At 45.2% G+C, this 16,943-nt stretch overlaps 1 pseudogene; it reads right to left on the bottom strand.

The window, feature by feature from the left end:
• Window positions 1–271: 271 nt before the first annotated feature.
• Window positions 272–9,749, bottom strand: LOC119334427 (annotated as a pseudogene).
• Between the last annotated feature and the right edge of the window lie 7,194 nt (window positions 9,750–16,943).

Below are 16,943 nucleotides of genomic sequence, written 5' to 3'. Positions count from 1 at the left end.
TATTTGTAGAGCACGTCTCTGCACCAGTGCGTGTTGGTACAAGCTATCCGATCATATATACCGAATCTATACAATGTGAATTTCCACAAGAATCAGTAATTTGCAACGAATTATACTTGTTCTTTTTGACAGGAAGGAAATCTACCTTTCTTTGACAGGATCGGGGTGGAATTCTACTCCTACTTCTACTTCTCTTGATACAAGCCTAGGTTTGGCATCTGCAGCTGCGCTGCTTATGGGCTTATTGAAGGTCGAACTATTATTTGTATTATTCTAGACAAGTGTAAGAATTTTGGGGTTACCACTCCAAGAAAGAATACAATGCTACATGCTTATGAATATTAACTAAGGCAGTGAAGAAGTTGAACCACCAGAAATGGTAACTTGTTCTAACTGGAGTGAACAGGGGCAGCATCACTTCCGTCTTCTGATAACACAGGGACAACCACAGGCACTTGCTCTCTAGATGGAACATTAAGCCAATCCCTCATGGAATCGTACACAGTAAGCCCTAGGGCTGCCGATGGGACAACCTGTAAAAATGGAGAAATTAAGAAAATTTATGCTTTTACCATGGACACAAACTATACCTAAAAGAAGAAGCATGTTACCCATGCAATGTGCGTAACTGTATCCATCGGTAGTTGTTAAGCATGACACTGAATATTCCGATTTAGAACTTCTTAAAGCGTGATCACATCATCACATAGATGGAACAACAATCGTATGAAATATTCCAAACCAAGAAAATCTGAGATAGTGGATTATTAAATTGACTTAACAGCATAAGTGCAAAATGAACAAAGGATTGTGGAGATTTGGAATGACAGTACACTCAAGAAGTTATAGGCTAGTATTTTTTAATTTTTAATAATTAGTATCATTGACGACAAATGGGAATTGCAGTGTTCTAGCCGCATATGTCTACATTGGTCATCAGGAAAGAGCATGGCATTTTAATGACTACTAATTAGTGTTATAAGTGTCTCACCTTCAAATAGTAGATAGATAGTCCTGAAAACAGTTGCTTCCAACCTTGATGTTTCTGAAGGAAATATGAGCAAATTACTACGAGATTTAATCCGAATAAACAGAATATAAATCATGACCACAGCAGCAGAGATTAAACTAATCATGCGAACTAGCATAGCAGATGAACATATCACATCTAGGGCACATACTAGAAACATGAATTCTACCACGATCTCGAACAGGAAGGATAGAATCACATACGGTGCAGCGGGTGCAGCACCGCCACCGTTGATGTTGTCGCCCATGTCGTCGAGGATGAGGTTGCCAAGGTCGGGGAAGAAGTCATCGTTCGCGAAGTCGTCGCTGCCAGCAGTCGCGCGAGTGCGCTCCCCAAAAACCTGATCGCCCCTCTCCCGTACAGGATCACGAGAGGCGGGGTTCCGGAGGCCTGCCGTCCCTTCTCGCGGTGCACGCCGGAAGGAGGGATGGAGAAGACTAGCTTGGCGGCGCAATGATCTGGAACGGTGATGAGAAACCATACGAAGCGGCGGCTAGGGTAGACGTCTGCCCTGACTAGGATAGACAACGTGCATAGCTCTATCCTCGGCTCGGCTCAATCCCGCAACCCGCGGCGCGTCGTGGCGAGGCGTGGCGTGGCGTGGCGAGGCGAGCGAGGAGGAGGAGCGCGCGTGTAGGTCTCCTCTTCTCATGCTCATATAAGTGGTAGAAGAGCTCACCTTATAAAGAGGTGCAACTCTCTCTCAACTTCCAATGTGGGACTAAACTTTACCCTCACTCACTCCAATCACATGTGTGCATGAACGGGCCAAGAGAATTTCAGAATTTTAGTTGGCTTTTGGGCCAAAGGCCTACTAGCAAAATTCCAACAATCCCCCACAAAGTCTCATTGGCACATCTCATCATTTATTTCCAAACCATTGTTTCATATATCGGTGCTTAGTGGAGACTGTGAAGTTGAACTTCCACTTAGAAATTTTTGCTACACTAGATCACAACTTGAATAGTGGACTATGCCTTGAACTACAAGTTTTCTGTGAAACTAGTTTCACACAAATTCTTGACCGATACTGGGCTGCCGCAAGGCTTCCCCGCGGGTGGAGCGTATACGTCATACTCCAGGGCCTTTCATGAATTTATTAGAGAACACCCAATTCTCACAGACTGCGACGTTGACAGTCAAATTCATATAGGTGTGTTCCTCAGAAGATGTTCTGCAGGACAACATCTCTGCTTACCCGAATAAGCCACTTGGAACACATTAAGATAATTATCAACCTGCCATACAGATCAGGAGAGTATTACATCTTTACGGAGTGGGATAATTAATATAGGGATACTCTCCTCCCAGCTGACCAACAGCTTGTCTCCCACTTCTACTTCACGGGATCTCCGATCACATAGAGTGGGTTACCACTATGGATAACTCATGCGGTGGGTCTCAAACCCATCTCCATCGATGCACTATCTATCACATTACGTGATAGACCCTTTGTGAAGGGATCTGCCAAGTTTTTCGATGTTTGGATATAATCCAACGTAATAACTCCGGAGTTCCTCAATTTTTTGACAGATTTTAGTCTCCTCTTCACATGCCTTGAGGACTTCATATTGTCCTTAGAACTGTTTATCTTGACGATCACAGTTTGATTATCACAGTTCATCAGGATAGGGGGTATTGGTTTTTCAACCATAGGTAAGTCCATCAAGAGTTCACGAAGCCACTCTGCTTCAACAGTGGCAGTGTCTAATGCTGTGAGTTCTGCTTCCATAGTTGACCTCGTTAAGATGGTCTGCTTGCAAGACTTCCAGGAAACAGTGCCACCACCAAGTGTAAAAACATAACCACTTGTGGCCTTAATCTCATCAGCATCAGATATCCAGTTTGAGTCACTATAACCCTCCAGTACCCTTGGATACCCGGTGTAGTGAATCCCATAGCTCGCGGTGCCTTTCAAATAGCGCATAACTCTCTCAAGCTCATGCCAATGATCATCTCCCGGTTTTGACACAAACCGACTCAGCTTGCTCACAGCAAAAGAGATGTCAGGCCTCGTGGCACTCGCCAAATACATAAGCGAGCTAATAATCTGAGAATACCTCAGTTGATCTCTAGCAATCCATCGATTCTTTCGAAGCAACACACTAGCATCATATGGAGTTGGAGAAGGCATGCAGTCGCTATACCCAAAATGACTCAAGACTTTTTCCACATAATGAGACTGAAGCAGTGTGATCCCACCATTCTCATCTCTCAACAGCTTGATGTTTAAGATAACATCAGCTACTCCTAGATCCTTCATCTCAAAACAGCGAGATAAGAAATCCTTAACCTCCTTGATTAAATCAAGTTTGGTTCCAAAGATCAATATGTCATCGACATACAGACAAAGAATAACTCCTTCGCCCCCACCTTAGCGATAGTACACGCACTTGTCACCATCGTTTACTACAAAGCCGGCAGTAGTTAATGTTCTTTCGAACTTCTCATGCCACTCCTTAGGAGCTTGTTTAAGGCCATATAAAGACTTTAATAACTTGCACACCTTTCCTTCCTGACCAGGTACTACAAAACCATCTGGGTGATCCATGTAAATTTCCTCCTTCAACTCTCCATTAAGGAAAGCTGTCTTAACGTCCATTTGATGAACGAGAAGACCATGTGAGGCAGCCAGTGATAGTAGCACCCGAATTGTGGTCAGTCTAGCCACGGGTGAGTAAGTATCAAAGAAGTCTTCACCTTCTTTCTGGGTATAACCCTTGGCCATAAGCCGTGCCTTGTACTTTTCAATCGTACCATCAGGTCTAAGCTTCTTCTTGAACACCCACTTACATCCTACAGGTTTGCACCCATATGGACGGTCAGTGATCTCCCAGGTACCGTTAGCTAAGATGGAATCCATCTCGCTACGTACAGCTTCCTTCCAGTAGTCAGCATCAGGAGATGCATAGGCTTCTGAAATAGTCCTGGGTGTGTCATCCACGAGGTACACAATGAAATCATCACCAAAAGACTTTGCAGTCCTCTGTCTCTTACTCCTCATAGGAGTTCCATTGTTACCCTCAACAGGATTCTCAACGTGTTCCATCGCAATGGTGGGTTCAGGAATTACAGTGAATTCCTCACTAGATGGAGTAGGTATCTCCTGATTTGATGAACTCGACATATCCTTCATAGGAAATATGTCCTCAAAGAAAGTTGCATCATTTGATTCCATAATCGTACCAACATGCATGTCGGATACCACAGATTTTATTATCAAAAATCTATAGCCGATGCTATGAAAAGCATAGCCCAGAAGAACACAATCCACGGTTTTTGGTCCAAGCTTGCGCTTCTTGGGAATTGGTATATTGACTTTCGCCAAACAACCCCAAGTACGTAGGTAAGAGAGTTTCAACCTTTTCCTTTCCCATTGCTCAAATGGAGTCATGGTCTTATGCTTTGTGGGAACTCGGTTTAGGACATGCCACGCAGTCATTAGCGCCTCCCCCCACCATTCCTTGGATAGACCCGAAGTGTCTAACATGGTGTTAACCATATCAGTTAGAGTTCGGTTCTTTCTTTCGGCTACCCCATTTGACTGGGGTGAGTAGGGAGGCGTCCTCTCATGGATTATACCATGTTCCGCACAAAACAGATCAAATTCATTAGAAAAATACTCTCCACCACGACCGGACCTAAGCCGTTTAATTTTTCGATCAAGTTGGTTCTCTGCCTCAGCTTTATAGTTTTTAAAGAAAGTCAAAGCCTCATCTTTTGATTTCAGAAGATACACATAACAATATCTAGTGGAGTCATCAATCAACGTCATGAAGTATCTCTTTCCACCTTTTGTCATCACGCCATTCATCTCACAAAGATCAGAATGTATAAGCTCTAGTGGCGCCAAGTCTCTTGCCTCTGCAGTCTTATGGGACTTGCGAGGTTGCTTAGCTTGCACACATACTTGGCACTTGGAGCCTTTGACAGTAGAGATTTTCGGAATTAAATTCATATTGGCTAACCGCGTCATGCAACCAAAGTTAATATGACAGAGTCGTGAATGCCAAATATCAGACTCATTATTGTGGCAAACATTATTAATAACTTTAGTGCAAATATCTGACAAAGATAGGCGGAACAAGCCTCCGCACTCATAGCCTTTTCCAACAAATTGTCCACACTTAGAAATTACAACTTTATTGGATTAGAAAACCAACTTAAAACCATCTCGACATAAACGGGAACCGCTAACGAGATTTTTATTAATGGACGGCACATGATGAACGTTCTTCAGACGCACAGTCTTCCCCGAAGTAAACTTCAGATTGACCATACCAACACCTCGAACAATGGCATGTGACCCGTTCCCCATCAGCACGGGTGAAGTCCCTGTTGCCTGGTAAGAAGAAAACATGGAGGCGTCAGCACAAACATGTACATTGGCACCGGTGTCAATTAACCAATCAGGGGATTGAAATACTAAAAGGATGGTAGGAAAAATATCGTACCCTGATTCCTTCATATCAGTATCACCGATGACAACATTAGCGGACTTGCCGCTCTTCTCATGTTCGCGCTCCTCAAAGCGGTTAGGACACTTTGGAGCCCAGTGATTAGGATCACCGCAGACATGGCAAAGTCCCTTCCCCTTCTTATGAGAATTCTTCTTGAAGTTGGTAGAATGTGATGGCTTGTTCTTTGTATCAAACTTGCCTTTGCCCTGAGTTTTGTTCTTATTGTTTTTGTACTTGTTGGGCTGGGAGATCTTCTTCTGTACCATGTGGGCACTAGAACCTCCCTCGGCAACTCGAGCACGTGTGTCCTTTGCTCTCGCCTTCTCTTCAACATCAAGAGTACCAATGAGATCCGCAACGGAAAACTCCTGTCTCTTGTGTTTCAGGGAAGTAGCAAAATTGTTCCACGAAGGTGGAAGCTTGGCAATGATGCCTCCGGCAACAAATTTGTCCGGTAACACACACTTGAAGTACTCAAGTTCTTTTGCGAGCGACTGTATCTCATGAGCCTACTGTACAACAGGGCGCTCATCAGTCATCTTGTAGTCATAGAATTGCTCCATGACGTACAACTCGTTGCCGGCGTCCGAGGCACCAAACTTGGCCTCGAGCGCAGCCCACATGTCCTTGCCGTTGTCAAACGACATATACGAATCCACAATGGAGTCATTAAGAACACTCAGAAGAGCGCCTTTAAAGAGCGTATCGATCTTCTCAAAAGCTTCCAGCTGTGCTGGATTAAGATCGCCCTCAGGCTTGCCCTTGGTGGCATCATAGCAGTCCATGGTCTGAAACCAGTAGACTGTTCTCGTGCGCCACCTCTTATATTGCGCCCCCTTAAAGGCAGGCGGTTTCAGATGCGCAGCAAAACCACTCGGAGTAAATTGCCTATATTTAGGTTTTTGGATTGAAGGAAATATGAGCAAATTACTACGAGATTTAATCCGAATAAACAGAATATAAATCATGAGCACAGCAGCAGAGATTAAACTAATCATGCGAACTAGCATAGCAGATGAACATATCACATCTAGGGCACATACTAGAAACATGAATTCTACCACGATCTCGAACAGGAAGGATAGAATCACATACGGTGCAGCGGGTGCAGCACCGCCGGCGTTGATGTTGTCGCCCATGTCGTCGAGGATGAGGTTGCCGAGGTCAGGGAAGAAGTCGTCGTTCGCGAAGTCGTCGCTGCCAGCAGTCGCGCGAGTGCGCTCCCCAAAAACCTGATCGCCCCTCTCCCGTACAGGATCATGAGAGGCGGGGTACCGGAGGCCTGCTGTCCCTTCTCGCGGTGCACGCCGGAAGGAGGGATGGAGAAGACTAGCTTGGCGGCGCAATGATCTGGAACGGTGATGAGAAACCATACGAAGCGGCGGCTAGGGTAAACGTCTGCCCTGACTATATATTGCGGGCCGGGTAGGTCGTGGGAGTAAACCCCACGTCCGACAAAAATATAGACAACCCGCGGCGCGGCGAGCGAGGAGGAGCGCGCGTGTAGGTCTCCTCTTCTCATGCTCATACAAGTGGTAGAAGAGCTCACCTTATAAAGAGGTGCAACTCTCTCTCAACTTCCAATGTGGGACTAAACTTTAGCCTCACTCACTCCACTCACATGTGTGCATGAATGGGCCAAGAGAACTTCAGAATTTTAGTTGGGCTTTGGGCCAAAGGCCTACTAGCAAAATTCCAACAGTTTCACTATCATAGCAAGGCTTCCAAATGTTTCTTTCCCCTTCACGAGGTTGGACGACGAGAGCGCCTGAACCTGAAATCGATGCATCAAAATCTTCTTTAGAACAACCAAGATGTTTAACAACCACAAACAATGAATGTAATTATACCTGCATTTGCCGCCTAACAACATCAAGGGGATACGTTATTGTCTGTCCTAACAAACCAGCAACTGACCCACAAGCAAGTTTTGGTATAATATCTCTTCTGTGCTCTTCAGGAACATGAGTCTTCATCTTCTCATAGAAATAGAATTTAAGACCGGAATAAGGAAAGATTCCATATAATGATGGAGCTGGAGACCAATAAGTCAGTTAATATAGCAACATAATTCAATCTTGGCAATAACAACAAAGACTTTTGTCCCAATAATAGAATCTTGGCCTTGAGCAAAATATTGAAATAAAAAATTAGTATACCCATGCCACGGTATAGGCCTTTCAAGCCATTTTGCCTGTATATTATTTTCAAACAATCAAGGATCCCTTAGTAAACCTGTTCGGAGGGCTTAGATTCTCTTAAACTGAGGTTCACTGCACCTTTGACCTGCAGCTGAGTATTAATCCGTTAGTGCTGAATTGAACAGGTACAGTACGACAAACTGAACGAAACGAGTCAATACTCATATAAGACTAACAGCAAACTAGTAGCTAGACAAGTCGACTCAAACACAGCAGCATCAGACATCAGTATCACCAAAAATCGTTGCTGTTATATTATTTCAGAGAGCAAGTTGATGTGATACATCAAAAGCTAACTTTTAGAACCATACTGGACAAGTAGTGTTTTCCTCTGCAGTTAAGGATACAAGAACTAAATAGCTAACCTGATAAGCCAACTTCGTGCGAACCAGATCAAGCGGATATGTGGACACGACAGCTGTTCCCCCAGCTATTGATCCAGCCACTAGATCAAGAACAGGCCCTTGTTGAACATTAGGAAAACCAAGAATGATCCATCGGCGATACTCTTCGTATGCCATGTAATGCAAAGCTGCATAAGGAACAATCCTAGCAACGCTGGCACCATTGCCCCTTAAGAAAAGAAATTCAAAAGTCAGCTTACGTTTTCACTATACAAGTATGTACTGCTAGACTACATTTGTTACGTATCTATACCTATATCTATACCATTATATAGTGTGTGAATAAGTTTGAATATGGATCGTTGGATGAACTCAATCCGACGATCAATAGGCGGCAAATCCGATTGTTGCTGACCATTCGATTTCCTATCCATTACATCAGATTCTGCCATGTGTACTATCTAGAAGTTTCTAATAATTCAAAACTTAGTACAACCTTGTAATTTTCACATATACTATCTTTACACACTTCTCATTTATTCTAGAATCTTTCATGCATGATCTTGCCTCATTAGAGTTTCTGCTTGAATAAAAGTGTATCCATTTATGAGATTACGTGTCAACTTTTACTCAAGGCAGAAGACTTCTGATCAACAATTTCTCAAAGTACATATATCTTTTAAGACAATTTCAACCAAATATCGCAACACTATCTTTGCATATTCATACCAACAAAATAATCCTTAAGGTTCATACATATAATGTGTTATATACATGTCCTGGAGCACTATGCAGCAAAGGCTTTCCTTTCTCAACAAATTTAGCTATCATTAGTAAGAAATTTGTATCTTGAACTTTATGCACATAATATGTAAGTGTCAGTTGTTTGTCAAAATTGTGTTTTCTTAGAGTACTTGTCAACATTGTGTTGTAACGACATCTCACAACCCACGTGCAAAGCATGTTCAACTCACTAGTATACTCAGAAGTGACAAACCTGTAAAACCCGAAGGGACCTTCTGTCCGATAGATTGTCCGAAACGATCCAACCAATCCAGACCCACGGAATTCCGCCCTACTAGTCTGAAAGCAGCAACAGAAAATTTTAACTGCATGAGGGTTAGACAACTACGATGCAAAGTTGCAGGGAGGTGGTTGTGTACAAGCAAAAATGTCAGGAACTCGGTGAGTATTCGCCTCCCAGAAGAAAGAAAATATTAGTACTCCCAGAGACCTCTTCCTTACAAAGTTTTTTCATTTCAATAATTGATATTGGCTGGCTTATCTCATCATTATACAACCAAAATTACTGTTAGGAGCTTAAGCATATAAATAGGGTTTGCGATCAAGCACTAGTTCAGCAATCAAAAGTTACTGACGACGTTTCCCATCCTCTGAGAACGTAGTAATCAGGAACGGCCCAGGGTGGATTGTGGTGGAGATAGAGGATTGGCAATACGTGCCTGGAGGAGGATCTTGACGCGCTCGAGCGGCGCGACGGCGCACTTGGCAACGCCACCGGCGACCCCGCCAGCGATGAGCTCCCGCACGGCGAGCGGCACCGCCCAGCCGCCTCTTTTCGCTTCCTCCATCACACCCGCCGCCGCCTGGGTCATCGCGCCCGCCCTCACTCCTCGCCGGAGCGATGGCGGGAGGAGAGCGGAGGCGCGCGCGAATTGTGTGGAAGCGCAGGAGCGGAGAGAAACGAAAGTGAATTGTGTGTGTGTGTGGGGTCTACGTACGTAGGGGGCAGGGACCCATATGTAACGGTTTTCGGCGACCACGTGGAAAGTGATAATATTTTTAGCGGGAAGCAGAGACGGAATCGTTAGTTGTTTGGTAGCAGATGGTGGGCGCCAAGCTGCCCATGAGTGATCGAGCGTCAGGAAATGTTTTAAGCATGCACGGGTGTGTGCATGCATGATTTTCGCATGCCGATTTTCGCATCTACAACCAGGCATCCGTAGCCGTCCCTACCATCCGGGCGGCCTGTCAGTCACTGTCTCACTGACCAGATCGAAAAAAGCCATCTAACCGGCCACCGCAAACGTGGCCCAAACCCCACTCACTCGAGTCCTCTCAACCTCTCCGCTCCACTCCCGTCTCATACTTTCTCTTCCCAATCTCTCCCACACTCTCCGTCATGGCCGGAAGCGGGTCTGATATTGCTTCCGATGAGATCGACTGAGCTAAGTTGGTTGCCGACTCTCAAGCTCCTTCGCCTCGGACGAGGAGGAGCTCACGCTCCACATTGCTCACCACGCCGCTAGTGGCCAGGGTCTGCAGCTGCAACTCAGCGGCGCCCCGCGGTCGCTCTATGCAGTCCCTGCCTTCCCCAATGAGGCGGCAGGGCGACCAGCAGCACCCGACACCGCCAGCTCCTCCTGAGCTTCGCTGGGTGCTTGTGCCGACACCGTTGAGCCTATGGCTGGGGCAGCCGGAGATCGAGGGGTGCACGTATCGTTGTGCCATGAAGAAGGTGGCGCAGGCCGCGTCGAGCCACTATGGTTCCAGGTCGTCTAGAGCTGCACCGGAGCAGGTGTTGCCCGCCTACAATGACGACGAGGTGCTCCACGATGCAGTCCGCTCATCATACACCTCCGCGGAGACCGACGCCCACCGACGGCGCCGCAAAATTGTACATTGCTCCCCATCGCGTTTGAGGAGTTCGCGTTCGAGTCAGAGAAGTTGGCGACACAGAGGGCGTTGTTGACGGAGAGAGCCGCACGATTCACGAGGGAACAAAACCATGCCGCCTGTCGCATGGTTGGGATCATCAGTTCCTCCTGCTCCTCCTCAGACAGCGGCACGATGGGTGACGATGCTCCGCTGCCACCAATGCCTGCACCGAGGACAGCCGTCGCTCCTGAGACACGAAGGGGAACGGGCTGATGATGAAGTGGTGAACTCCAGCCGCCTCCGTATGTTTAATTAGTTTTGATCTTGCATTTTAGATATGTTAAATTAGTTTTAAATCTTGCATTTTAGTATAGTGGCGAACTCCGATGGCCCTTTTCGATGGAGTTGTATGAAATTTAACTATGTCAGATTACCCTATCTATGTCTGATTGTTTTGTTCATATTAACTGGTAGGTGATCTACGTAGCATACATGGTTTTGTATGTATTTGGGTGCGGACATATGGAGGGTGCAGTTGTGGACAGGGACAAATGGGGTGTGCCCAGTCACTGACCGTGGACGTGCTCGGCAACTTCCATAGGCGTATAGGGCCCCAAATTACGCAACCGGGGTTGTAGATGATCTTAAATAGTAGTCCTTGAATCGTATCAGATCGAAGAGAATTGTACCAGATCACGACACAACACCATAGTATCGGATCCATTGTCGTGTTGTATTTGTGTGTTAGCCCATCCTTTTGTTCATTACATGATATGGTAGCGCGAGGACTCCCTTGGTGATGTCATCTTGTGCATAACTAAAATGGCTGAGGAACATGCATATTTATTTTGCTGCCCTCCCTCACTCTCTTTTTTGCCGTTCTCCACCACCAAATTTTCCCGCCCTTTTCTCCCCCCACTTTTTTCCTACTCTTTATCTCCACATCCTATTAAAAGGATCCCACCTATTTCGTGTGTTGCATCGGTGTGTTAACCTATCTCCCACTCTTTTCTCCAGACATGTTTGTTGATCCTTTTATTCATGGGTTTACTCCTTTGATGTCTCATGTTATTTTGGAAGTGTCGTCAAGATCAAGTTGGGTAATATTAGAGGGGTAGGGGGGGCCTTAGTTCCATTAGATGAATTAGTAAGGAAAGATAGCCACCTCATTGAGTGTGGTGAGATTTTACCCAAATTTGGGCACCATGAAAGGAACCCAGGGGAAATACAAGTAGAACTTTTGAGGTTGTGTGATAGGTGGAATATGGTGGTTGAACGCAAAGAAATGGAGGTGTGCCTTCATATATTACCTATGAATGCTTCATCACCAATAATCGCTACTTGTAAACTGCGTTGGGTTTTTTCCCAAAGAGGAGGGGTGAAGCAGTACAGTAGAGATAAGTATTTTTCTCAGTGAGAATCAAGCTTATCAAACCAATAGGAGAACCAAAAAAGTTTTCTTCTTCAATACCTGCACATAGAAAAGCAAATACTTGCACCCAACGCGGGCAAGAGGGTTGTCAATCCTCTTGAACTCGTTACTTGCAAGGATTAATCACGATAGTGATAAATAGATAAGTAAATTCTAAAACAACATAAAATTAAATAAATTGCAACAAGGTATTTTTAGATTTTTTTTATTTTATAAAGGTAGACACGGGGGCCATGATTTTCACTAGAGGCTTCTCTCCCAAACACATAGCATAGGGTGGGTAAACAAATGACTATTGGGCAATTGATAGAAAGCACATAGTTATGATGTTATTCATGACAATGATCATGTATATAGGCATCACGTCTGAGACAAGTAGACCGACTCCTGCATGCATCTACTACTATTACTCCACCAATCGACCACTATCCAACATGCATCTATGGTATTAAGTTCATGACAACAGAGTAACGCCTTAAGCAAAATGACATGATGTAGACAAAGTAAACTAAAGCAATATGAATAACCCCACCATTTTATTCTTAATGACAACAATACAAATATGTGCCTCGCTATCATTTCTCTCACTGGGTGAGGACACTGCAAGATTGAACCCATCACAAATCACTTCTCCCGTTGAAGATAAATCAATCTAGTTGGCCCAACCAAACGGATAGATCGGACAGAATTACAAAACTATAACAGTCATGCATAATAAAGTTCAAAAAAGACACAATTACTTTCAATGAATAATCTGATCATAAACTCACAATTTATCGGATCCCAACAAACACGCCGTAAAAGAAGATTACATAGAATAAAACTCCAAGAACATCAAGGAAAACAGTGTATTGAAGATCGAAGAGAGAGAAGAAGTCGTCTAGCTACTAACTATGGACCCGTAGGTCCGTGGTAAACTACTCACGCATCATCGGAAGGCGGCAAGGATGATGTAGAAACCCTCGGTGATCGATTTCCCCTTCGGTAGAGTACCAGAAAAGGCCTCTAGATGGGATCGCGGAAGAACAAAAGCTTGTGGCATCGGAAAAAGTGTTTCGGGTGGTTTCCAAATATTTGAGAATTTGTCGAAGTGGAATTAGGTCAGGCGGAGCCTCGTGGGGCCCACAAGGTAACATGGCGCCCCCTAGGGCATGCCCTGTTGACTTGTCGTCTCCTCGATCGTCCTCTGATCCTCTCCACAAAGCTTCTAGGGTTTCCCTTGTCCATAAAAAAACCGTCAAAAAGTTTCATAGCGTTTGGACTCCGTTTGGTATTGATTTTCTGGAAAACAAAAAACAAGTAGAAAGCAGCAATTGGCACTAGGCACCGGGTTAGTAAGTTAGTCCAAAACAATGATATAAAATAGCACAAAAAGGCATATAAAGTATCCAAGATTGATAATATAATAGCATGAAACATCAAAATTATAGATACGTTGGAGACGTATCAATAATAAAGTCCCCACAAAAGGAATATGCCTACCACATTAAGGTAATTGAAATCACAAATTCATTTAGTTAGAAGATGGTGTCATAGTTCTAATTGTTGCTCTTATTACTATTTGTATTTGTAAAGTGTAGTGGTACCTTGCGGAAGCAAGGTTGTCGAGTAAAGAGATCCTAGCTAACTTTTCAGTGGGTGGTAGATCCGACGTTGTTAGTGGATGTAAGGGCCCTACATCATCGAAGGGTGGTACATCGTCCAAGAGTGGTGGAAGCTCAAAGATTAGTAGATCCGGTAAGAGTGGCGCAAACGAGAACAACAATGATGACTTTATGCCTCACAAATATCATTCACAACATCAAAGGGAGGTACATTGTCAAAAGGGTGGTGCAAGCTCAAAGGGTACCTGGAAAGAGTGTTTTACCATCTAAGGAAGCCACAACCTCTACGAAATGGTACAATGATGATGATTATGATTCGGCTAATGAATTGATGCCCAACAACGTAGGGTCACATCTAGACCCAAACATCCTTCTCTCCCATGAAAGAGAAGTACTTCCTTCCTTCCCAATTTTCAAAGCCATGCTTTTTTTTCTCTTCAGGTATCACACACCGAGTGCGCTGACATTGGGCTGAGGTTGCACACCATCTTCATGCTATGGCATTCTACCACGTCCCATTCCCACTCCATTCTCTTTGTTGTGTCCATAATAGACTCGATATACCTTCGCCCGTTCCACAAAGTTGCTGGTGAGGAGCACCGATCCATGATGAGATGGCGATGCCTTCTTTGATACAGACAGTTGTTGCCTTGAGCTCCAGTGTCAGTTATGCCCAAGGTGAATCATTGTGGCTGTCAATTTTTCATAATACGAAGCTGGGGACCAAGGATGTGGATAGAAGCCATCCAACTGAAAGTCCATTCGACGGTTCCATACATGCCCGAGCTGTGTATCCAGTTCGTTTGACCAACCTACGCAAAAAGTTTACCTTTCTTGTTAACCCCCCTTGGTCAAGAGAGTTTCTACAGTACATTGTACTACATAACTTAATGTGTATTAAGTTGATCTAATCATTAATATTGTTCGACTTGTGGCCTGGAATGATTTGATGTGAATGCAACAACTATTCGACCAAACCACATCAATGAAGACACTACAAAACAATAATGTACGTCCTGAGTTCGTAGAGACCACATGCACCACATGATTCTATCATGTTCTGTTAGAATAAATTCGAGGCATATCGTTGATCATCCAAGGACCAAGTAATTACATGAGCATGACACCGAAATTTGTTAATGAGGTTCATCATCATGGCTATATCTCCGGGGCCTGACTATGGGCGCTCCTCCCCATGATACCGCTATAATACCGCACCCGGTCGCCCTGGACGCCGACACATGCCGCTGGCTTCCCCTGCGTTCCTGTGCTATCATGTTGGCATAGGTTACATCGTGTGTCTACCCCCGCAATATATGAGAGGCCTAGGATACAAGTGTCCTACTAGGACACGACTCCATATCCTATCTAAACACAATACAACTACAAGTCCAACTGTAACACTATATTCGACACAACTCTAACAAACTCCACCTTGGTGAATATTCTCCACCACCTTGAGTTCGTCAATGCATCAAACTTCCATGTACATTGGACTTGAGCTTATCCCATGAGTACCGCTACTACTCCAAAGACTCCATCTGACTTCACTTGCAACTTGTAGTCCCTTCTTTTCTTGACCACAGTTAACACTCGAGCAAATTAAGTTCCACATTACTCTAGTTTGCGCTTCCAACTTCGAGAGCATCAGTACAACGCCATCACACACTGATCACTGACCTGCGTGAAAGTGAACAACTCACATATTGGGTGTCACACATAAGAGTTATCTGAACTCAACGTCACCGCTCCTTTCTTGACTGCTTGTCTGAAATTTGAGGGAATTTTAATGTTGCGTGTAGTCATCTCGAGTCAAATTCACAGTTGTCTCACCACATGTATGACCACCAGAGCCCTGGTCCGTCTCCATGTCCCATGCGTACCGCGCGCCTCGCCGCTATTACTGCGTCGAGCCTCCACTGTCCTCGTCGAGTCTCAAGGGTCGCGAACCCACACCACTCAACCCCCACTGCAGAGTAACATCGATCATCACCGACCAATGACGAGTTTTACGCTTCCATCGGACCACTAGGCTCCAGTCCGAATTACGTGTCACTCGCTTTTCTCCAGCTGAAACATGCTTCGATTCTCTGGATCCTTACGCTGTAGCCCCTCAATCCAGCTCCACCTTAAATATGACTCCATGGTAGATGATCAGTCCACCCTCGTGCCCCGTTGACTTCAAGCTCCATGTGTACACCACCTTGAATCAACCCCGTGCCATAGTCTTGTCGAACTCACACAAGCACTCGGGCCTGCGCCACGTGTTTCCACGCCCAGAAGTCGGTCACCATCAGCACCACACACCTATGTCGTCGTCGCCAATCCCACCACCATCTTCTGTATCAACCGACTTATATTGATCCGTCAGACTACCTAGTCCGACCCAGCCGAACTTATCGGGCTGCATGACACGCTCGAGGCTCCCAAATCATCTTCCGTGAATTCCCATCCATCACATGATACTTCCGTCTTAGCTGTCATGACTTCCCGCAACGCCTTCAAGCATCTCTATTGCGCCAACAAATCTTTCACCTTTGTCTGCCATAACCCAAGGTTTCCAGTCCAGTCAATTTCTCCACCTCAAACCTGATACCCGTTGGTGCCATAGTCCTTTGTATGGCTGACCCTGCAAAAAATTATCCGAGCTTTACACACGATGCCCCAAGTACACGAACAGAACCTCTAGTCTTCCGCATACTACTAGCCAATCCAACCAAAAAAATCCTTCTGGTCCTCACTTGTAGCAGCTCATGTCTTGGCTCAACTCTGATTGCTAGGCTAATTGCTTTGCCCTGCCTTGCTAATTCCGATGAGTAAATAGCATAAAACTACTACGTTACAGGTTAGGGTTCCAAAAAACTACCGGTTTCAAATTTTTTGCTGATAACTACCAACTCAGGGGTTGGCTGTTTCGAAAAACCCAAATTGTTGAGTCTTTATCAGTTGATACCGATTATGACAGGTCGGGCCCGCATGTAAACACACCGTTAGTTTGACCTTAGTTTGACCGTTAACTTACATGTGGGGCCCACATGTAAGTTTCTTCTTCCTCTCCATCTCTTCTCTTCCCTCCCCCTGTGTCTCCCGTCCCGGCCATCTCCCCTCCTGAGCTGGCGACCTCTCTCCCCTCCAGAGCCGGTGACCCCTCTCCCTACCCAGGCCGGCGACCCTCTCCCCCGAGCCGGCGACCCTCCCCCATCCCCCCCGAGCCGGCGACCCTTCCACCCGAGCCGGAGCTCCTGGTGGTGAC

This window comes from Triticum dicoccoides, chromosome 7A, assembly GCF_002162155.2.
Source record: "Triticum dicoccoides isolate Atlit2015 ecotype Zavitan chromosome 7A, WEW_v2.0, whole genome shotgun sequence".
Classification (NCBI taxonomy): Eukaryota; Viridiplantae; Streptophyta; class Magnoliopsida; order Poales; family Poaceae; genus Triticum; species Triticum dicoccoides.
The sequence above is the reverse complement of the archived record's forward strand: the minus strand, read 5'-3'. Positions and strand labels throughout refer to the sequence as shown.